Genomic DNA, 23,037 nt, shown 5'->3' with positions numbered 1-23,037 from the left:
GTTTTGAGCTATAACTCAAGTTTATTGAATGGATACCCTGATGAGGCAGCTATACAATTGCCCTAATATTGACATTTAATAATGTTTCATCCCTAATGCAATATATGAAAAAAATTATTAAATATCAAAATGATATTTTCATCCCAATTTAATTCCATACTTACGCAAATTGGAAACTTGCTGTTTAACTTCACTGGCTCAGCTTCCCACATGATGTCATCATCTAACAATTTTAAAGCCTGGATTCATCACATTTTCAAGATATAGTTGGATCCAGGGGATGGAATCTCGGAAGAAGTTTCCCTCAATGATACTGGCTTTGGGACAACAGGCATTATTCCAGTCTCTCCTTTTAGGTTGTTAGGTTGAAAAAACAAGTCATCTCAGGACTCCCCGATTATTGAGTGCAGAGATTAATAGATACTTTTCTTCTTCCCCCACCCCAACCAGAAAGCTTTAGGCCTCATGTGCAGGGAGGGTTCAGATTAATAATTAAAACAGTATGATTTATACTATTTCTGTGAGACAAGCACTTTGCTAAGCAGTTGGGTACATTATCATTCTTAATCATCACAGCAAACCCAAAGAATATGGTGCTGTTCCTCATTTGTCATATAGGTGAAGAAAAGAGAATTATCAATGGTCACGCTACTGGCAGGCAAGAGGTTCCCAGCTGTCTCTGGAAAATAGGTTTCAACTACTCTACAACATCTTTACCCTTTCATTCACACTCCAAACTTTCTAGAAGACCTTCTCACCATATTTACAAGCCAAGATGATGGGGCCAAATAAATTGAGCAGTAACTGAGCAAGAAAGAAACTTTGGTTTGGCTTTATATGTGACAGAAAAAGGACAAAAGGAATCTAGACATACATGAGATGATCATCCTTAAAAAGGCTTATGGAACCTACAACTTAAAATCAGAAGTCTCCTTAGAGGTGAACCAGTCTAACTCCTTAATTTTACACATGAAGAAATAGCGGCTCAGACAGTTGCCCCGATCACAGACATAGGATTACTGACCTGAGACTCAAAACTCTGTACCCCCTTCCCTTCTCTTCTCTTCCTTGTTATTTATTTTTGATTGTATACAGTGAAAAATTTCCTTTGTATACCTGTCATTCTAGGTATACATCCTAGGCATTCCACTGTTTGGACTAAAGACAAACCTTCCAGAGATAAAGTTACCTATCTCTGTAACCTTCCAGAGATAATCTGTGCATTATCAAAAGTATGCTTTATTTTTATACAAAAATGGTAGCATTTATATGCTAGCAGCATCTTGCTTTTTTTCCTTAACTATAAAGGTTGGAGAATTTTTCATTATCAGAACATGGAAAGCTACCTCATTCCTTTTTGTCCTACTTTTTAACAGTTTTATTGAGGTATATTTTATGTAATATAAAATTCATGCATTTTTAAATGTGCATTCTGATGAGTTTTAGAAAATTTATACATTTTACAACCATTACCAAAATTCAATTTTGGAATAATTTTATCTCTTCCAAAATTTCATTATGTTCATTGCAGTCACTCTTAGCTTCTACCGTCAGCCCCAGGCAACCACTAATCTTCCTGTCTATATAATTTTTGTGCTTTTCAATATTTATTGACTTATGTGATAATATGGTGTCTGATCTCTTTCACCTAGCTTGAGGTTTTTGATATTTATCCACATTGCTGCTTGTAAAAGGTAGCTTCTTTTTACTGCTGAGTTGTATTGCATTGTAGAGATACATAGTTATGGTTCACTTAACCACAGGGGTACTGAGAAATGCATCCTTGGGCAATTTCATCATTGTGCAGGCATCATGACAAACCTAGATGGCACAGCTGCTATATGTAGGGCCACCACCTTATGTGCCATCTGTGGTTTACTGAAACATCATACTGTGGGACCTGACTACAGCACATTTGTTTACTCACTCATGAACAGATAAACCTTTGCATTATTTCCAGTTTGGAGAAATTATAAATGATGCTGCATGAACATTTGTGTGCAATTCTTTATGAAATAACTTTCATGGTGGAGCTGGTAGGCATGGGGGTAGTAATTACCTAGAAATAGAATTGCTGTGTGTACAAGAAGTGTACATTTAGCTATCTAGGAAACTGACACATTGTGCCAGTACCCTTCAACTTTTTCACCAGCTATGCATCAGAGCTTCTCTTTCTCCACATTCTCTCTAACACTGAAATTTTCAGGTTTTGGTTTTTCGGTTTTAAACATTTTACTGGGTATATCTCATTGTGGTTTTAGTTTGCATCTTCCTTATCTATTTATAACTTTTTATTTGTCTATTTTCATTTGTGTATCCTCTTTGGCTAGATATTTATTCAAAACTTTTGTCCAACTTTTACTTGGATGTTCATTTATTATTAAGAGTTCTTCACTTAGTCTGGAAACAAGTCCTTTGTCAATTATGTTTTGCAAATATTTTTCTCCTATCTTGTGGTTTATGTTAAGACAAACGTTTTTAATTTTGATGAAATACAATTCATCAATTTTTTCATTTATTATTTGTGCCTTTTGTGTCATGACTAAGAAATGGTGACTTATCCAAGATTATGAAGATATTCTCCTGTTTTCTCTTAGAAGTTCTCTAATTCTACCTCTCACATGTAGGTCTACTCCAAGTTAATTATTTGTGTGGTGTGAAGAGTGTAAGTTCATTTTAGATATTCATTTTGTTTCAGTGGTGTTTGTTTCAAAAACCATCCTTCCCTCATTGCACTGCCTCCACCACTTTGTCAGGTAATTACAGGTATACCTATGGTTCACTCCTGGACTCAATTCTGTTCCTTCATTTATAAGGCTTCATAATGTTCCTTTATATAGATGTACTGTACTTAACTAGTCTGTTATCAATGGACAGTTATACTATTTTCACTATTTTTGTTTTGTTTGCTTGTTTGAAATAATGCTGTGGAAAATGTATTTGCATGTTGTCTTTTTGCATCTTGCAGATATGTTTATAGGGGAAATTGCAAGAGGAGTCAATGCAACATTTTGATAGAAATGCACAATTGCTCTTTATAGAAGCTTTCCTAGTTCACTAGTCCAGCAATGGAGGACAGTGCTCTCCTATCTCCAGAAACGAATTTGCTGACACGTTTCAGCTTTTGTTTCATCACATATGTTAAAAAAATGACATCTCATAATTTTAATTTGCATCTTAACTTGCATTTTTAAATACATGTAGAGCAAACTGTACTTCATGTCATGTGAAATTTGTTTCATGTTACTTGCCATGTCTCAGACAGATTAAATTCTTTGTGAGACACATTACAAATGTTTTTGCTTTCCTTTTGAACTTGTTTTTGAGTTTTGGCCCTAGAGAAGCTTTTTTGTTTTGATATAATAAAATGTATAAGAAGTGGTAAACCTTCCAAGTAAAACTAGCAGTGCTTTTCCTGTGCTTAGATTCCAAATATAAATTTCCCATATTTTCTAGTATTTTTATTTTTTTATCATTTACAGTCTTTGAACTATCTGGAATTATTTTAACTCAGAAATAAAGTAGGGATATATTTGCTTTCCTCAAATAGTTATCTGGTTGGCCCAACATTATTAATTACATAATCCAACTCTGATAGATAATGCTATACAAATATATATATATATATATATATATATATATATATATATATATATATATATATATATATATACATAATCCAACTCTTACATACAATGCATATGCTACGTTTCTATATACATTTAGTTCATTGACCAGCCCTCTACTTATGTGACAATAGTGCACTCAAACCTCTACTCTGTAGAGAGTAGGTTAGCCAAGGTTAGCCTTCTGCATCACTTTCAAATGCTACACAGTACGTCAAAGAAGCACTGAATTACTTATAATAACAATTAAATCCTTTCTCATCTGCTCCCCTGCTGACATTAAATGACAAAAATCCAAACCCTTTTGATATCACTGAGAATAATATAATCAAGACACTAAATCCTTTTGGAAGTATAGGGGACTGAGAATCAGATACCTCGTCTTCATCCTAGTAAACAGTTTGGGGCTACTCTGCAGTTTTCCTCCATATGGGCCAGTGATTTTAGATAGACTGAGAGTGTGTGTGTGTGCCATATGCCATGCACAGAAGAGATAGCACTTTATTAAGTAAACCAGTTCCCTCTCCCAAAGAACTCCATATTGGTTGAAGAGCCAGTAAGTGACACTTTATGTCTTAAGCCCTCTGGGTTAACATTTACTCACAGCTCAATGTCCTTACCTGCATGTATTAAATTTGTGATACCAAAGCAGAGTTGTACAGCAGAGCTATGCTGGGCCCATAAATTTGTGAAGCCAAAACTGTCCTGCGAGGCTCAGAAGGAGCACAAAGGACCCCATGTAAGCCACAGTAGAGTGAGAGATATGAGCACTTAGAGGTTGTGAATACACACCAGGTAGAACTGACTTCTTCAAAATGTGGTCTTGGGCTGCATCTTCTTTCATCAAATCTGAGCTTTCCTTCCAGTGCCCCCATTCAAGACTTGGGCCCAGGCTATAGTCAGGAAGTGACTTTCCATCCCTGGGGACCTCTAGGGAGCCAGAGGGTGATTGTACTGTGAGTGGCTGGGGCAACAGGAATCCTGTGATCAGTGTGAGGGGACACTGACTGGCTTGTTGCAATACTGGATGTCTCCAAAGTATGGAAAGACACGGTACTCATAATAATCCCCCCCTCATAATAATCCTCCCCACTGGTTGCCTAAATAGAGTAGGAGATCAGTTTCTGGATAAATAGAGGAGTATCTTTTAAAACTTTGTGCATGTTCCTCACCCTGAGAGATCAATTTCTAGTAGTTCTAGAACCCCATCATGATAGACTAAGTATAGTTCTCCTTAGCACTTTAAAAATACCAACATAATGCTGGAACCTCTCTTCGTGCATTTTTTAAAAACTGAAAAAGTCTGAGAGTAACAGTAGGAGGATTCCACTCGGCTGTGGGGAAGAACACTGCCCAAATTAGAAACACGCCAGGAACAAAGTAATGGCATATTACGGTAGTTGTTCCATGAAGCAGTGCTGAAAACGTGAAGTTCTTCATCTCCCTGAACTTCCCGTGGAAGGCCAGAGCGCCTGCCTCGATTAAGGGGGAGAAGCCACCATCTCCATCCAGGCTGAAGCAGACCAGAGGCGATTCCGGTCCTCTCCCTCACTCTCTTCCGGCCCTGCTTCCTTTCCCCACCCCTCCAACAATAGCCCCTCTTGATTTCTGTTCTAGGAGAGAACGGTGAGTCCCAATGCAAAGGAAACTGAGGATTCTTTCCTCTGAGTTTTCTAACTGGGAAGAGTGAGGTGTGTGTGCTGGCGTCTGCTCCTTGGCAGTGGTGCTGTCTCCCCTCCCTCTCCCCAAGGAAGACGAGTAGCAGGTAGCAGGGTTGCTTGTCTCCATTCTCCATATTTCAAAGGAAGGTGGTAGAGGAAGGATATTGCTTCTTCCCAAGAAGACTCTGAGATACTCACTCACTGTTGCTTTTAAATATATGTTTCATTTAAAAAAAAAATTATTTATTTATGCACAAAAGAACTGTGGTACAGGTTAGAGGTTGGGGGATGAGAGGATTTACCAGAGACAAAGTGGGGAACAGAACAGGCAGATTGACTAAAATATACTGCTGAAGGAAGCAGTGGCAGGACAAGAGAGGTCTGCCACACCAGGTGTGTCACCTCCTTGGCTAGGGATTGAACTCATGCTGCAGTGGTTGCAGATAGCTTCACAATGCTGTGTTTTAACCCATTGTGCCACCAAAGAGGGCCCTAAATAATATATATTTCAAAATGTTGAAAGAGCAGAATACCTTTTTGGAGTGATGTTCCTGAAATACTTGTCACCATCTAGTCCCCATTTCTTTACCTGAGCCAGTAGCTGTTGTAATAGGCAAAGCTTTGAACCCCTCTCAGGATTCATTAGACTGAGGAATCTGTCCAACAGATTCTGGAAATTGGTGCTAAAAACACACTTGAAAACAATACCCTACACCCTTCCTCACTGAGGTGTTAGGTTCCCTTGGTATGGAAGGAGACCCAGGCTGGATGAGACCCCAAAAATCATGCCTCATATTGCTCAGAGCTGAATAGAATTGATACCTGTACAGTAATACCACTCTGGAAGTTGTAATGTCTTGGGCAAGGACAAGTTAACAAATGCTTTGTCAGTCTTTGGAGTAAAGATCTACACTCAGAAATCAGTGGTGTGCAAAAGGTCAGAACTCTAAGGGAACTAAGCCTGAGTCACACAGAGATCATGCTAACATGCCAACCTGGACTGAGGAGGAGCGCCAGAGCCTGCTTCTACAACAAAGTCCCAGGCAATGCTATGCTGTTGGCTCTTGGACTGCATTTGAGGACCACTGCCTTAGGGGATACTTTTGCATGCCCTTCATCCTAAGATGACCCTTACTCCTTAAAGAGAAACCTGAAAACAAATCAATTTAAGTGAGCAAATCACTTACATCCTCTAGTTTATCTGTTAAGTAAGGTGGTTGCCTTTCTTCATCTCTAAAATGGGGAGGAGGGGGTAAGTCACCTGTTTCTTAGATTAGGAGGACTAAGTGATATAATGTCTCTTAGCCGGCCTCAGACTTGCTAAAGACCCCTCCATAAAGGCTGGTGGTGCTGGTGCTGGTGGGGGTCCTCTTGTAGTTACCTCATTCTCTATTTAATATCATGGTCATCAGAATGAGGTGAGAGCCAGCCCATAACATACCAGAGGAAAATAAGAGAGTGGGTTGGAATGGCTTTTGCTTGCCTGGGTACTTGACACTAGAGAGAGGCTTTATCAATGTGAACACAGAGCTTTTTCAGTTTCTAGTACAAGGAACAGAAACCTTGGATCTCAGTGCTGTTAAACTCAATGAGCATCATCCATAATCTGAATTTATTATTATATTTATATTTACATGCACCACTTTGAATTGCCAAGTAAGTGCAAATAGCCTCAATTTCATATTTATAGCTGCCTCCATTGCCTAATTACATAAAGGAAAAGTGGACTATGCTGAACAAGGACTTCACATTTCCCTCCCTGATTTCACCCATGGAGTTTGTGTAAGTTCATCCTGGTAGCATCCCTTTAACTGAGATTTACAGCCTTGCCTAAAACAACCAGAGAGCTCTGAGCATTTCCTACAAGACTGGATCCTGGCTCACAGCTCTTTCAGTCAAGGAAAAACAAATGACCCATTCTCTCGCCAAAAACAATTTGCCACTCTCATTTTCCCAGAAAACAAATGGAAAATAAAATGCAACCAACAGTCTTTACTGTGTATCTGATAAACGTTTATCTCCCACAAGCACGTGGATGGGTGCTTACCCAGATGTCATGTTCATATACATTTAGCACCCCCCACACCCCACGCACAGGTATGGAAACAGCCATACCTCTCATCTTTCAGGTGAAGAGTAAATCGATCATACAGGCAGCTTGGCATTGTGCAAATCCCCAAAAGTTAAACTGCTCCATTAGCTGTAGTAGCTCCATTTCACTCTACAGCTAACTTATTTATTAAACATCTGTCTACCAGATTTTTACTGTACATCTATTGTATGGCATGTGTTTTGATAGGCCCTGGACATAAGCAGTGAACAAAAGGTGCCCTTAGTGTGTTTATTTTCCGGTGATTTTATATAGTGTGCATAGCTTCTGGTGAAGATACATTTTTTTCTCTTATCTAAAAATATTGTCTTATCTAGATATATCTGGTACTTGAATAGTCACAAAGAACAGTCCATCATTAACTAGCTGTTTCTGAGTATGTACCACAAAACATTTGTTGTCTCTGTGTTCCCATCAGGTGGAGACCTATGTGTAGTGCTGTTCTACTTCCTTCGCTATATCTTACATGAGTGATGTAGAAAGAAGTGAAATTAAGGAAATCAGTATAACTTTTTTGTAACATACTTTTCTTATAATTCACACTAATTTAACATGACTTGTGAGTGCTGGTTTTTCAAAACCATTGTCAATATTTTCCTTTCCATGTCACCATTAACTTGGGGGAAAGGACTTAACTTCTAAAGTAGACTGAGCACAACATGCACTGTACAAGGCAAAAACAAAATCAAAAGTTCTTATTAGGTTGAATCTACTGATTTTTTTAAAAAATTAATAGAAAAATTTAGTATCTTTGTTTTTCTTTAACTAAAGAGTGCATGTAGTATGATACTAAAGAGTATCATATAGTAATTTATGACAAGATAACAGATAAGAAATACATAAATAAAAAAATTATATTCATATAGAAGTACAGTACTTACAGTTCTAAGTAGTTGATATTTTATGATTTATGTATGGATATAGAACATTGATCAGCCTTATCAGATTGCTTAACTCATCAGATACTCCATAGTCCATAATGTTAATAGCTTCTAGAATAATTTACATATTCAAAGTAATATATAAAAGTAATTTCTTGAGAGAACATTCAATACTGAATAGGAATTCCATTTAAAAACATGGTTCTTAGAACATACATTTAATGTATGTATTTAATATTTAATGTCAGTGCAGTCTGGAAGAAGACAAAACTAGACACTGATGCTCAGTTTTAGAGAATCACAGAATGTCAACATCGGACTCTGATAGATCATCTGGTGCATCAGGCAAGGAAGGGGAAGAGAAAGAAGCTCCCTTGTGTGCTATGATACACACTCACACAGACCACCTTGAGAATTACTGACTTCATCCAACCCCATTATTTTATAGACAAGAAGACTGAGGTCCAAACAAGTAAAGAAACCTGTCAAATAACACATAAAGGGAGTGGCAGAGATTGGACCAGGTGCACCTGACCCCATCTGCTCTTTGTCCTGCTGTACTGAACCTTTTGTACATTGCTGTAGAATCCCTCGGTTTGTTCTTTAAAGATTAGGTTATCCAAACAAGCTTCTGTTGTATAAGAGGCGCCTCTTCTAACAAAAGAATTCACAGATTTGGGTTATTGATAATAGATTTTTGGTTGTTATTGTGGTTGAAGTTTGTTTTTGGAAAGTGGAGAGGAAAGTTTAATTATAACTACAGCTATCACTATTACTTAACAATGTGTAGGCTTTAAAATTTAGTGAGAAAAGTAGCAGTTGGATCTATGTATACATTCTGTGCACACACACACACACACAGTGATGATAATGGTTTTCTGTTTATCAGTGTAAAATTAAGTGATTCAGTATGAAAATGGTTTTAAAGAGGCTCTGTCTTTGAGAGTGCTTAGTCCTCAGTGGGGGTAGAACATATCACTCACTCCAAGTCCTTTTCTCTCTATCTAAGTCATGAAACTGCCATGATGGTCTTCAAAACAAGTGTCCCCAGCCCTCCAGGACTAGGAAAAAGGTCACCAAACAACACATAGCATGAGTGTCCAGGGGAAGTGGGTGAAAGGGAGAATAAAATATCTATCTGCCATATAATTGCAGTTCATCTAAATAAAGAACTGTGATCCCAGAGCCACCTTTCCCCTGCGCTGAACACCCTTGAGCAAGCAGGCATGTTAGTGAGGGATTAGCTGCCATTCCTGCCTCCAGTGGGGATGAACTGAAAACTCTAAGCTCTCCCCTCCTTTATTTTGCAATAATCTGTGGTGCATAATATCTTTTTTATATGTACTCCACTTTAAACCTGTGAGGAATAATTTTCACTGTGTTAACTAGTGGTATATAATTGACTGAGAACAATGACACAACTTATAGAAGAGGTACTCTAGTCTCTGCTTCAAAAATATAGTACTCTTCAATATTAATGTGACTTTAAAAAAAATTACAATTGACTTTAATTGACTTACTACTAGCCAAACATAATGTCCATGGCTTTACATAACTAGTCTTATTTAATCCTTACAACAACTGATGTTGATGCAGTTTTACATTTGGGGAAACTGAAGCTTAAAGAGGTTAAGTACCTGGCCTAAGATCCACGTCAGTAAGTAACAAAGCTGGAATTGAGATTCAAATTTATATAGCAACACAGATGGTGCTTTCGATGTGCTGCTTTCTCTAATTTTACACACAGACCTACAGCTCTCATCCTAACAATATTAAACATTAACATAACAAATCTGTAATTTAGCTTTTTGTACAGCTTTGGCAGAAATTAATGAAATCTTCTGTGTGTCAAATTCTGGATCATTTCAACTGGAGTTCCCCTAATGATATCACAAACAAGCCTCTAATGATCCCAATGAAGAATCATATACTGGAAGTTTCCACAAATGCCAACTCATTCCTTGGAGTTGATTAAAGACAAATTGAGGGGTAGCAACTACACAAAACTAGTCAAGGCTTTTTTTTTTTTTTTTTAAAGAAATTAATCCCAGTATCTAGATAGCCTAATGCAGTGACTTGACAACTTAAATGGAAACACTGAATAAATGTTTTTTCTCTTAAGCAAAGAACATATTTACAGCTCATGAGTCCCAGGCCACAGTGAAGACCTATGCTGGAGTGGAGGCTGTTTTCTGCACCACTGACTCACCCACCCTTGGTCTTGTGCATTTTGGGTGTCACTCACTGTCATTATTTTCATGTAGTATATCTAATGTTTTTATTTGGTAATCAAAACTATAGAGCCTTCTATGATGTTGTTTTAATTGGGCACAAAATTAAATACATTCCCAAAGAGAAATGAAACTGAAAGGAACTAGTCAAGATCGTAACCCTGTTTTCTGTTGGGGTCACACTTGGTAATTAAAGATGCAAATGTCTAGGTCTGTCAGTCCTGTCTACCTTTTGACTCAAAGACCTATGAAGTGGGATGTCTAGGTTAAGTGTAGGGAAGCTGTAAACCACCTTTAACTGTTATTAGAATACTTTTTGCATCCTCAAACACTGCAACATTCATCTTTTACATTGTTCATATTATGGTAAGCTTAGGGAGAGTTTTCAAAGAAAAAGAAAATGTCTGACTAATGGAATAAAACCTATATAATAATCCCGAGTCTGGTTCTATCATGTTTTCCCACCCTTATTAATATTATAGCTCAATTTCAAATAAAAATTAATTACTAGGTTGTGGTTAATGCGAGTCTGGCCAAATTAATTTATAACGGGAGGCCCGCTATTTTTATTCTACTCTTCAGTTCCCAGGTGACTTCAGTCAGTAAATTTCATAGAAATGAATACTTTTAAAAAATATGCATGGTTTCACCGTTCAGCAGCTTTCTGAGTTAAATGGTTACTATTAGCAAATATACATAGTCAGTCTGAGAGACCTTGCTAGTCTATTTTTGATAACATGATCTTGGCTCCCTTGTGGCTTGATGATGAGTTCTTGGTAACATTATCCTTTCTGACAGGTTTAATTGAAGCAAGTTATACTTTTAAAAACTGGTTATGTGTATAAAAAGCCGTAGTAGCTTGCTGTGTTCTATTTGGTACTTGGAAAATCAGGCTCTGGGTGAATATTTTTCACTTGCAGCTATAGCTCAGTTTGTCACTGTTACTGACACAAGCAATCAATCTCAATCCTTCTATTCTAGTCGCTTTCCAAAACTAAAGCTACATGTCCCCAAATCCTAGCCTCCTTTTGTGTGGCAGATGACATCTTTCACTGATAGTGGATAATAAATTTACATTCAACCCACATGTGGAACGTGAACACATAAGCACCCCACACGCAGTACAATTCAAAGTGACATTGCCTTTTTTCCTCCTACCTCAGTGATGCAGAACAGCAGTTATATATTAATATCCCTCTGGGGCGGTGGGGGGGGGGGGCGGGGAGGAACTGCATGGAAAGAAAGGAGCAAGAGAAGGCACCTCAGTCTAGCCAATGTGTAACAAAAGCCCCAGAGCAAACTACAGTTCTTAGCAGATACCTTGATAAGATTCCCAGGACACAGCACTGAGGAAAAGTGAATTCTCTAGTGAGATACATCTCACTGGTTAACCCAGCCACATCATCACTGTCAAAATTCAGTTTAAACACAATGTCCTCCTTCGCCTCAATGCACCTCTATATCCAGTTCTGCGAGCCTCAGCTCTGCGAAGATCAGTATTCTCTTTACAAAAGTATAAGCTCATATTCTGGGTCATCCATCAGTTGTACCCTTTGATTACAGACTACACCCAGTAAGGTGTTTTCTGTGGAAGATGCCCACAGCAATACCCATCCCAGGGACAGTGAAATGGAAGGAGAAACGATTACATGGGTCACTTACCAGCTCCTGAGTCTGAATGGCTGCAGCCGCCCCCGCGCTTTACCTGATCCCTTGCTCTCTGTCTCTCTCCCTCTCTCTCCCTCTTTCTCTTGTGTACAGATTGCAGGGGACTTAAAGAACTCCCAGGGACAGTGTTTCAAATGACTTAAGAAAGAGAACAGGAACAATACTTCGTTCTCTTTTTCTCAGATGAGTACCTTCGGGAAGAAGGAAGGAAGGGAGGGGAGAGGGAGGAAGTCAACAACCCTTTGCTTTCCTGAAAAAAAATAAGGAAACAGAAGATAGACATCTCATTTTCTCTTAAACAAAATGTTGGAAGGGGCAAAAAAAAAAAAAAAAAATCTTTGAAAAGAGGAATTCCTTAAATATGCTCTCTGCCCCGGGAGCTTTAAAGAGATGAAAAGCCTTTACTGGCTTGGCCTGTCCAAACAAATGGTGTTCCAGAAAGGCAGGCTCTCCTGCACTTGCAGCCTCTCGTATCTGGTTTGCAGAACTGACACAGCCTAAAGGGAACAAATCATGTCATGTTGGCTCTGAGCAAAGGAGAGTTTGGGCTGGTGTATTAACTGAGGCAAACCTGCAGCCCTGTGACCGGGCAGTTCACAGTCAGCCAGAACTTTAGGCTCTTCCTGGGCCCTTGGAAACGCCAGCATTGCTGCAATTCTTCAGCCCGACTCTAGGCCCTTAGAGTTCTTTAGGCTGCAATGGCAGATTTATGCACTGGTCACTAAGTTTTATGCCACAGACAGTCAAGTTTCCATCTTTGATGATGAGTAAAAAAGAAAAAAAAAAAAAGGCAACTTAGCACACTGCTGCTGGACATAGTTATCTCAGAACTGTCCTTTACATACCAAATGCTTGTTGGATTCAGTGACCTCTGGAAAAACTAGAAGGTGATTTCTAAATTCTTTTTAAAAGACTGTAAAGCAGCATAGTTCATAGGTCAGAAACAAGTCAGCCGGATTTTTGAAAATGATGGGAAGGCTGAATAGAGAGAAATTTGTCATGCCCTTTGTCATGATGAGGGGTTAACGATTCACAGGGAAGGTATGAGCTCTGTGTCAGGGTTAGGTGCACTTCGGAATCAACTTGGTTAAAACTCTCTGATTGCATTGTGTTTCTTATGTTCTTCATTCATCTGGTTAAGAGCATTTTCACTACCAACAGGAACCAGCAGTTATGTGGATCTTTGTGGCAGCAAAAGAAAAACCACCTATAAGGTACTTCCTTATTTTACTCAATTGTGAAAAAAAAAAAATGGAGTGGCCAATTATAACCTGAGTAATTACAAAGAGCAATTAACGTGAATTCAACCTCTGTAACTTTTATTGGGTCCTTCAGCCACTAACGTTATTGTTATAGTCCAACAGTTTTCTTGCCCCATTAATATCTATTATCTTTCTCTGTGTGTACTATCTGAGTGTGAGTGTCTCTGGAAAGGTACTGTTACACTGTAAGTTTGTAAGAACCAAAAAGAATGAAATCTTTTTCTTTGCTTCTGCCATGGCACCAGTATTGGCAAACACATGGCACTGGGTTTTCTGGGATGGATGATCCAATCCCACCTATAAATAAGAAAACTGACACGCAGAGAAGAGTCTACAGTTTGCCCTGGGTCACACACAGCAGTGGCTAAGTCAAGATGCTCATTGGTCTCCTGGGCCAGTTCCCCTGCTCTTTGCCCTCTGCTGGCCTTCCTCTATATCCTGCCTTTGTAGATGGGGAGGGAAATGCAAGTGCAACTGGAAGAAAGCAAGAGAAGCACGAGACTGGAGTGCTGCGGGAATAGGAGTTGATTCCTGAAAGGAGGAGCCATGGGTGTGTGTGGGGGGGGGGGACTTGGGGTCACTGTGGGGGCACTCAAGGCCTCTGCTGACTTGCACAATGACAAGTGAGAGTAGGGGGGCAGCTGAGGGGCAGCGAGGAGAGTTGAGAGAGGCTGGGCTAGGTTTCTGTAGTCAGTGGAGGAAATGAGGGGTGTGAAGGAACAGAGCAGCTCAGGCTCTGAAGTCCTGGCAGGGATGGAAATATCTGTGATGGGCTGAAGACTCAGTGGCAGCTAGAGGCAGCCTTCCTTATTTTCATTCCTCTTGCAGCCTCAGGGCAAGGGCAGGGCTGAGCCCCAGGAGCCCAGTCAGAATCCAAAGGATTTCCCTTTTAAGTCTGCAGAATGTGGGGACTGTCACGTTGAGAAGGGTTGTTTTCTCCAGGCCAGCTGACCCGCCCAGAGACAGCCTCCATGGGGGCACTGGGCCACCACAGCTGCGCAGCTTGGATTTCATGCAGCAGCTCCAGTGAGGATCTGCAGACAGCACCCCTGGCAGGGCCTGAGCGCCCTCTCTCATATTGAAAGCTCCTGTGAAGCAGCAGCAGCCTCTGCTAAGTCAGCTACAGTGCTGCTGAGGGGATTCTCCAGCGTGCTTGTGCCAGCCTGTCCCCTCAGACCTTCTGGTGGCCTGCCTGTGAGACTCCTGGCAGAGACTGCTCCCTCTTTGCCTGCTTGGCCAATCCTGAAGTATCCTCTCCTACTTGGAACACCAGCCCCTGGGAGCTGAGCAGCTGCAACTCCTGAGTCCCTCCCATCAGGCTTCACAGGCGACATTGATTTCTAGTCAGGTCATCAAGCTGGTGAAGCTCGCTGTCCTGCTATGCATGGGGTGTTTCAGTTTGTTTTCACATTCTGACTTAGGTGGAGGGATTGGAGATTTGCACCCCAGACAGCTGAACAGGTGCACATGCATATGTGGATGTTGAGCTCTTTTAGGCAGGAAAAGGAGGTCTTCTCTCCGCTGTCACTGGCTGTGGAACAAGGGGAAAAACTAGGATAATGAAATTTAATGAAAAGAAATGTTAAGACTCAAAGCCAGCACTACAGAATTCTAATCAAAATTGATCCAAATTCTGAAGTAGCCTAACTACTTCTCTACTTTCCAGTTATCCAGAACCCTAGGACAGTCTGTTCACTGTAGGACTAAGTTTGACTTCAGTCATGGAGGGTGAGGAAGTAGAGTAAGAAATGAAATGCTCAGAATGGTGCACTAAGAATTAAGTATGCAAGTCAGTGACCTTGAATAACATGAACACATCTGAGTAACAGATCAAGAAGCAGAGGACCCCTGCACCCCTCCAAGGGCTGCCTCACCCCTCACAATTCTGTCGCCTCATTTTGCATTTACTTAACAAATAGCATTGAGTTGCCCTTGTTTGTTTTGGGTTTCATTGCATCAATATCTTATTCTTGATTCCCCCTAGTGTTGCGTGTAGTAAGGGTTCACTCACTGTCACTGCTGGGAAGTATTACAATCTGTAACTTCACTAAAGATGGACAATCAGATTGTTTCTAGCTGGGATAGTTATAAGTGGCCTTCAGGAATATTCCCATCCCTGCCAGGTCTCTTTTTTTAAAGCCTGATGTAGGACCCACTTTTTGCAGGAAGATTGTCCATTCTAGTCGTAATATTTTAGGTTAGGTTAGGTTAGGTTTCTTTTTGCACCCTCTTCCTCTCATATGGGGTACATAGCATGGGTTTTTATTATTATTATTATTATTTAATCAAATGGATTTGATTTCAGTACATGGTGTCACCCTTGGAGATATTGGCAGCTTCAGAATATATTGGGAGCCACTGTTCTCACTTTCTGCTGCAGCACGGAGATACCAGTTTCTGATCCAAATCACACTCTGTGTGTTCTCCACGTCCCTTCCTGATTTGTAGAAAGCAGGTCTCTTCTCCCGCCTCAGGTTTGCTCACTGACATGCTAAGTTTCATTACTGAGCCTGAAACTGCTTGAAACTTCCTTTGCTTCTTATTTTTTTTCTTTCTCTTGCCAAGCCCCTGCTGTATCTTCCAAGTCCCACTCAAAATTGAGAACATTCATTTCTCTCTTCCCTTTTAGTTATTTTTTCCCCCAACATTTCAACAAATTACTGAAGAAAGTATGTTTTATGCATCCAGTTTCCTTATGTGATAGGTGGAGACAAATAGCACACCATCTTATTATAGTTTTAAGAATAAAGCAGGCCCTCCCTGGTGGCGCAGCGGGTTAAAGCACTGCACTGAGAAGCTAAAGAATAAAGCAAAATAGTTAATAGTTCATGTATACCAGGCACTATTCTAAATACTTTACATGTCAAAACTCACTTAATTTTCACAACAGTCCTTTGAAGTAGCTGCTATTATTATCTTCCCCTCCTCTTCTTTTTTGCTAGGTGAAGAAACTAAAACATAGAGCCTTTGTGCTACTTCTCAATAGCACCCAGTAATATTTCAAACCCACAGAGCCCTCAATTTTAACCACAGAGGTGACTTACCCTGTCTTCTCAAGAAACAAATCACATAATAAAATCTCAGTTAATGATCCCAAGAATTGGAGAGCAAACATTTCATAAAATAAAAGGCAAAAATAATATGGCACAGAGCCACTTGGTCACCAAGTCTTATGGACTAGAGGCCCATGGGAGGCTAATATGCTGCTGGGTTTTAAAACCTTTTGAGTAGAGACATGCTCAGTAAGTTAAATCATTCCAAATAGTTGAACAATTAAGTGGTCAGTGCTCTGAAGGGGAAATATGGAAGCAAGGAGAATTTCTTATAGTCAGGACCAACTCTGGAGAGAAGGTCTCGCTGAGAAAATGTAACGTGCACTAAGTCCTGAAGAATGGGCAACATGAGCCAAATAGAGGTGTGGACACTACAATTGCTTGTGCAAGGGACAGCCTGGTGGTCTGAGTTCAGACTCTGAACTTTACCCAAAGATGCATGAGAAATCACTCTACACAGGAAAGGGATATGATCAGTTTGTGTTGTAAACTGAATCTGCTCTGGTTCCTGTGCAAAGTTGGGTTGTGGAGGGCCACGAGGAGAAACAGATGATGAATTGTCAAGTCTAGTCGAAGTTTGATCATGCCAGAAAGGGCTCTCATGGTGGATATGCTGGTGTCTCGAGAGGTCTTGGGTGATAACAGTTTAACAGCTGTGCTGATAATGTTGTATGACAAGAGTCTGTTGCAGAAAGAATATAGGTAATGCCGGGCACAAGACAGCTGGCTTATGAAAGATTCACACTTTTGAACAGCAGTATTTTCTCCCATGTCTCTGTCTGCATACCTCACTTCCGGAGCCTGCAAAGCTGATTATCCACCAGCCTTTGCCCCACCCTAATGCCTAGTCTGCTTGCCTTGCTGTCACTGTCCCAAGGTAAATCATATGCTTACATTTCTCAGGCCTCACCCTTTCCTTTACCACACACTTAGCGCTCTCCCTGAGGAGGAGGCCACATACTCAAGGCTGACCTAGGATTGATGAATTTGAGAGACCAAATAGAATATAGTGTTTGAATTATGTATCACTGAAGAAAATGTACTCTGGATATTCCATATTAGAACCCAGGAAGAATTTTTTCAGAAAATCTGTGATACTTGGTAGATTGGTGGTGTTATAATTTGGTAATATCAAATTATGGGTCTTCAGGACAGGCCCATGGATTTAATCACCAAGGAACATATGTTCTCTAAAGCATAATGTATTCTGAGCTCCACCTATCTTATAGAAGCAAATAAACATTTTCAAGTTGTAAAATGGCAGACGCTGAATAAAAAAGCAATTGTGGTTTACTATCAGGCAAGATGTGAGCACGCATTTTTCTTCAGTATTCACTGCCATAATTCAGCAGAGCTCTATTTTTCAGTCTTTCTCCAGAATGTTTGTGAGATCTTTTATTCTGCTTAGAACCTGTATCCAAACACCCTACATGTCTGTGTTACACCAAAGATAACAAATAACTTTATTTTATACATGAAATTAAATATGAGTAGAGTTCCCCCTCCTTGAGATAATTAACAGTTTTTTATTATTATTTTTTGTTTTCAGAATTTCACACCCTTCCCGAGGTTGTACAGACTTGGGACTTTCCTAGTGTTAGGGAAAAAAGCACTAACCTGACCATGCTAGCTGGTTCATGCTCTCCTCAGAGATGGCTGCTTCTGCTTATGCCACTACCCCTGTTCCATGTTACAGAGACAACCGCCAAATGTTCCAAGACTATTAGTTGATGCCCACAATAAACTGGCACTCCTACTTAAGTGAGATTCAAAGTTGCTGCTACTTGCAGAAAACCTAAAACTGGTCTTATTTCCCAGTCTTGTGAGATCAACTCACACCAGAGATCAGGCTTTCATTTCTGCAACTACAGTGTCACATCTTGGATCTAGACCAACAGAAAACTCAAATACTAACTGAACTAAGCAGTAAAACAAATATGTTAATAAATGTTCTGTATGTAATGCAGGAGAGGATAGTAGGGATCAAGGATAATTGAAGAGTCTCTGTCCCAACTAACATGGTTTGTGACATTGTAAGAACATAGCCCTCGTTTGACTGGACCATCTTATTGTTTAAGAAAAAAAAAAAGATAAGTGTGAGTTTTTTATATGGAATGTCTTGATTTTAACATTTTAGATATGAAAGCAGACATCTTGTAATGATACTAAGGAACTATAATTAATTTGGTGCCATGAGATAATGGTTTGTTGGTTTGCATTTAAAATATATAGTAAAGCATTTATAGATAAAATGATTTATTTAAAAATTCTATTAACGGGGGGGGAAGGGAGGGAAATGCACGGGACTATGGTGGTGGCACAGGGGTGATTTGGTGATGGGAAACCCATGAGGATTACAATTGAGATGAAAAAAAAATGTGCAAAATGATGTAAAAATAAACTTTTTAATAAAAAAAATAAAATAAAAAATAAAAATTCTATTAGAGAAAATAAGTCTTATATGTGAAAGAAACCTGAATTTGATGTTTTAAAAATATGTCTGTAGATGCTTTAATAGTCTTTTGGGGGAGATGGAGCTTAATTCCCCAGCCCTTGAAATCTAATCACTTAGACTTGGGATTTGTTCTTAACAGAATAAAGTGCAAGTGACGATGAGCCTCGGAGACTCAGGAGAGTAGATCATGAATGCTGTCGGGGTTTCTTTGTTGTTCACTCTCTGATAGCTTGCTCTGGGGAAATTAGCTGCCATGTCCTGAGCCTTTGGAAAGGCCCACATGGAGAGAAACTGAGGCTCCCTGTAGTCACCCAGTGAATGAGTCATCCTGGCAGTGGATCATCAGCCCAATCAAGCCGCCAGGGGACTGCAGCTCCTGCCACTTTCTGACACAAACTTTTGAAAGATTCTGAGTCACACCACACAGATGAGTTGTTTCTGAGTGTCTGGCCCATAGAAACCATAAAATAATAAATATTTGTCTTTTTTAGTCACTAGGTTTAGGGGAAATTTGTTATACCCCAAAAGATAATGTACATAGCATCTGGAAAATTGCTGGTTTACAGCTTTTGGTCTAAACCTTTCAAACCAGAAGATCCAGGTAAGAATATTGCCAAATTTGACTCTGAAACTCAATAAGTTTATTGAACTCACCTTCACACTGCTAACAACCAGAGGGTCGGCTTCAGCAAATTCACAGGTTTTCCTGTTCTACATGGAGTACCTGAGAGGAGAATGTAGTAGTGATCCCCAGTTTGGGCATAACAAACTATAGGAGTTCAGTTTATTATTTTTACCGTCAATTTATTTCTTTATTTCTCTCCCATAGTCATTAGAGTGTGGAGTTAATGTTGAGTAGGACAAATTCCCTTTTTAGGGGTTTTGATAGATTTTAAATCGCTGTGGGTCAAAAGGTCAGCAGCTAATTCATTTTAGATAGTGGCAAAATCTACACTTAATGTTATGAGAACTTGATGAATATCAGTTAATACTTTGAAAGCTAAATATTGAAAAAAATTGTTTTATGCAAATGCAAAAAAATGGACAGAACCTTTATACCAAAAAAATAACTTTACTTGGAAATTAATATAGACAACAGAATGCAAGTTTGTGGGAATCTGGATTCTCTGGTTCATTTCAGTATCTCCAGTGCCTGGAAGTCACCTGGTACTGAAGTTGTTAATAGGCATTTGTTGAATGAATGAGTGAGTGAGTGTAAATGAATGAGTAAACAAGACCAAAGAACAGAGAATCTATTTGGAGGAAGAAAGCAAGCTCCATCCATTGGGCATCTTGTTCTCCTTTCTCCTCTTCCATCTCTTCTCAAAAAGTCATTATCACAGAGGAGCTTTTGCGTCAGGCTAAGTCTCCTTGGGAAACAGTTTTGAATTTTATGGGCCCTTTGGCCTTGATAGAAGCAGACCTGGCCCTGTCCTTCCATATTGACCACAAGGTCTAGCAGTGGGTTTTGGTGCTCCTCGTTGGTCCTGATTTCTTTTTCTGTAAAATGAGATAGAAACTTTCAGCCCTAATTCCAGAGGTGTTACACGTCTGTCCAGACTTTCCTTTCTTCTAACATTCCACTCAAAGGAGGAATTCACCACTTGTAAGGTGCTTTGAAGCAGACAAACTGAAGGCCTCAGGTGATGTGACTACAGGCACAGTTTACAGATGACTTCATCTGACTGCAGTTCAAAGCAGCTATCAGTGAACAGAAGGCAGCCTGCACAAAGAACCCAGCCAAAAATAATGAGGAAGGTGAAAATAAAAGAAAGAAAAAACAAGCAGGGCAGGATTCAGGTCACTTGTGTTTCCTCTGGTCTCACCTCCTCCCTCACCTCCTCCACCCAGTCCTCAAACAACCTCCTTCTGCCTCCTCCAAGTGAAAAGTTAAAAGCTTTCTTTTGGAAAAAAACAGAATGGTTTGCTTAGACTGTTGCTGTTTACCTTCAGTAGGACAGTCATTGGTGGTTAATTCAAACACAGGAAAAGACCTCTGCTTACAGGAAGAACTGCAGATGGGCCTGGAAGACTTGCTGTGATGTTATGGGCCTGCACCTTTCCAGAAGGCCACAGTCCTCGGACATGACCCTGAAACTGGATCCTTGCCTCCAGTAATGCTACCATTCTTCTGCTGTTTCTAGGACTCTGGCTACTCCTACTTTCCTTCAGGGATATTGCTCTAAACTATAAAGAGGCCCTCCCTGGTGGTGCAGCAGGGTAAAGCACAGCACTCTGAATCTATCGGCAGCCATTGCAGCATGAGTTCAATTCCCCAGCCAGGGGAGGTGACCCTCGTGGTGCAGCAGACCTCTCCTAGCCCACCTGCTGCTCCCCTCAGTAGTGTGTTTCAGTAGATCCACCTGTTCTGCTCCCCACTCTGTTTCTGGTGAATCCTCTCACCCTTTCACACTGCTGGCCCACACCCCAGTTCTGTGCACATAAATAAATAAATCTTTCTTAAAAAATGATGAAGATGATGAAAGGTGGCAGGTGGGTGGGTAGGAAAAGAGAAGAATCAGTTTATATCACAAGCAATAATACCATAATCATATTTCCAGTCTAGCATTGAAAACATAATTTCAAGCAGCTAAGTTTGGGTTTCTGTTTGGGGGCCTTATTTATTTTCAATAATTAAAATTATCCTCCAGAAACTAAAGAGGACTCATTCGTCAGAACAGCACCAGGAAAATGAGTTTCTCTGCAGCTACCTCCAAAGCTACCTCAGTGATTTATTGTGAAAGGGAGAGGAAAGAATCTGCCATCTGACTTTTCAAAATACTTGCTAATACGACCTACCAGCCCTAAGAAGAGTTAAACTAAATTGTGAGAGAAAGGAGGACAATTTTGCCAAGGAAACATACACTGTCAGATAATCAAAATTTTCTGGGTCTTCCCTATGTCCTCCAAATTTATTTCCTCTTATTCCATTTCAAAAATTCCCCTGGCTTTCATCTTTCTGATCAAGCCATATCAAGTTTACAATGAGCATCTCACTTCTGTCTTTCCCTGATTTTAGAATTATGTGTATTCAGATCTTTCTGTCTTCCAGAGAGCACAGCACATTCTGTCTCCTGCAGAAGATTTTGCAGAAGCAAAATGGAATAAATATCCACCCACCTACCTCCAACTTAAACCTGATTCTCCTCACCTACAGGATATGTCTATGTAGTTAAAAAAACAGTAGTTTACTCTTTACTGAAAACTTTCCCACAGTACTCCAAGAATAATTCACTAAACTTTCATTGCAGTAATTTACTTGGTGTGGAAGATGTTTGTAATGACATTCTTTGGTTCTTTCAAGGTTTTTCTCCTTAATTTTAGCTTTTAAGCAGTCTGATTTTGTCAGGGTATGTGTGTTTAAATCTGTTCTGCATGGGGTTTTCTCTTTTTCCTAAACCTGTAAATGTATGTCTTTCTCCAAGTTTTAAAAAAAATTCTTTCTCCCCCAAATATTCCAAATATTCTGCTGCCCATTTTTTCTCTTCTTCAATGGCTCCAATGTTACATGTATTAGACCTTTTGATATTGTTCAAAGTCCCTGACAGTCTGTTCATTTTTAAAATCTCTCTTCTTTTGACCTTCATGTTAGTTTCTATTTTAAAGTTCACTAATTTCCCCCTCCCCAATTACCTCTGTTTTACTGTTAAGTTCAGCCAGTATATTTTTTCAGATATTGTAATTTTCAGTTCTAGAATTTTTGTTTCTTAAAAAAAAAGCATAGTTTTTGTTTCTTTATTGAATTTTTTCTATCTTTTCACATGTTAGAAACATATTTTTCTCTATGCCCCTTAGCACAGTTGGCTAGCTTTGGTGTTAGTTATAAACACTTTAAAACATGGTCTGCTCATTCTCTCATCTTTGTCATTTCCAGATTGGTCACGATCAGATTGTATTTTCAGGCTTTTTAAAAATTTGTTGACTAATTTGGGATTATATCCTTGCCATTATGAATAATAAATTGTAGAGATTCTGTATTCAGTTACGTTGTTCTGAGGAACTTTGCACTTTTTTCCTGAGACAAATAGTGATCTTGGGTCAATTCATGCTGTAAACTCTATATGCCCTGAAATAGTTGGCAACAGTGAAG

At 39.6% G+C, this 23,037-nt stretch overlaps 1 protein-coding gene across 1 annotated transcript in view; it reads right to left on the bottom strand.

The window, feature by feature from the left end:
* ZNF366 (zinc finger protein 366) overlaps positions 1-12,307 on the bottom strand; it is a 54,196-nt gene extending 41,889 nt beyond the window's left edge. The window contains exon 1 of the mRNA XM_004678219.1: positions 12,172-12,307. The gene's annotated coding sequence lies outside the window, so the exon portion shown is untranslated. The remainder of the gene's footprint in view (positions 1-12,171) is intronic.
* Between the last annotated feature and the right edge of the window lie 10,730 nt (positions 12,308-23,037).

This window comes from Condylura cristata, unplaced genomic scaffold, assembly GCF_000260355.1.
Source record: "Condylura cristata isolate star-nosed mole 26May11 unplaced genomic scaffold, ConCri1.0 scaffold00007, whole genome shotgun sequence".
Taxonomy (NCBI): domain Eukaryota; kingdom Metazoa; phylum Chordata; class Mammalia; order Eulipotyphla; family Talpidae; genus Condylura; species Condylura cristata.
Note: the sequence above shows the minus strand (reverse complement) of the source record. Positions and strands in the feature narration are given on the sequence as shown.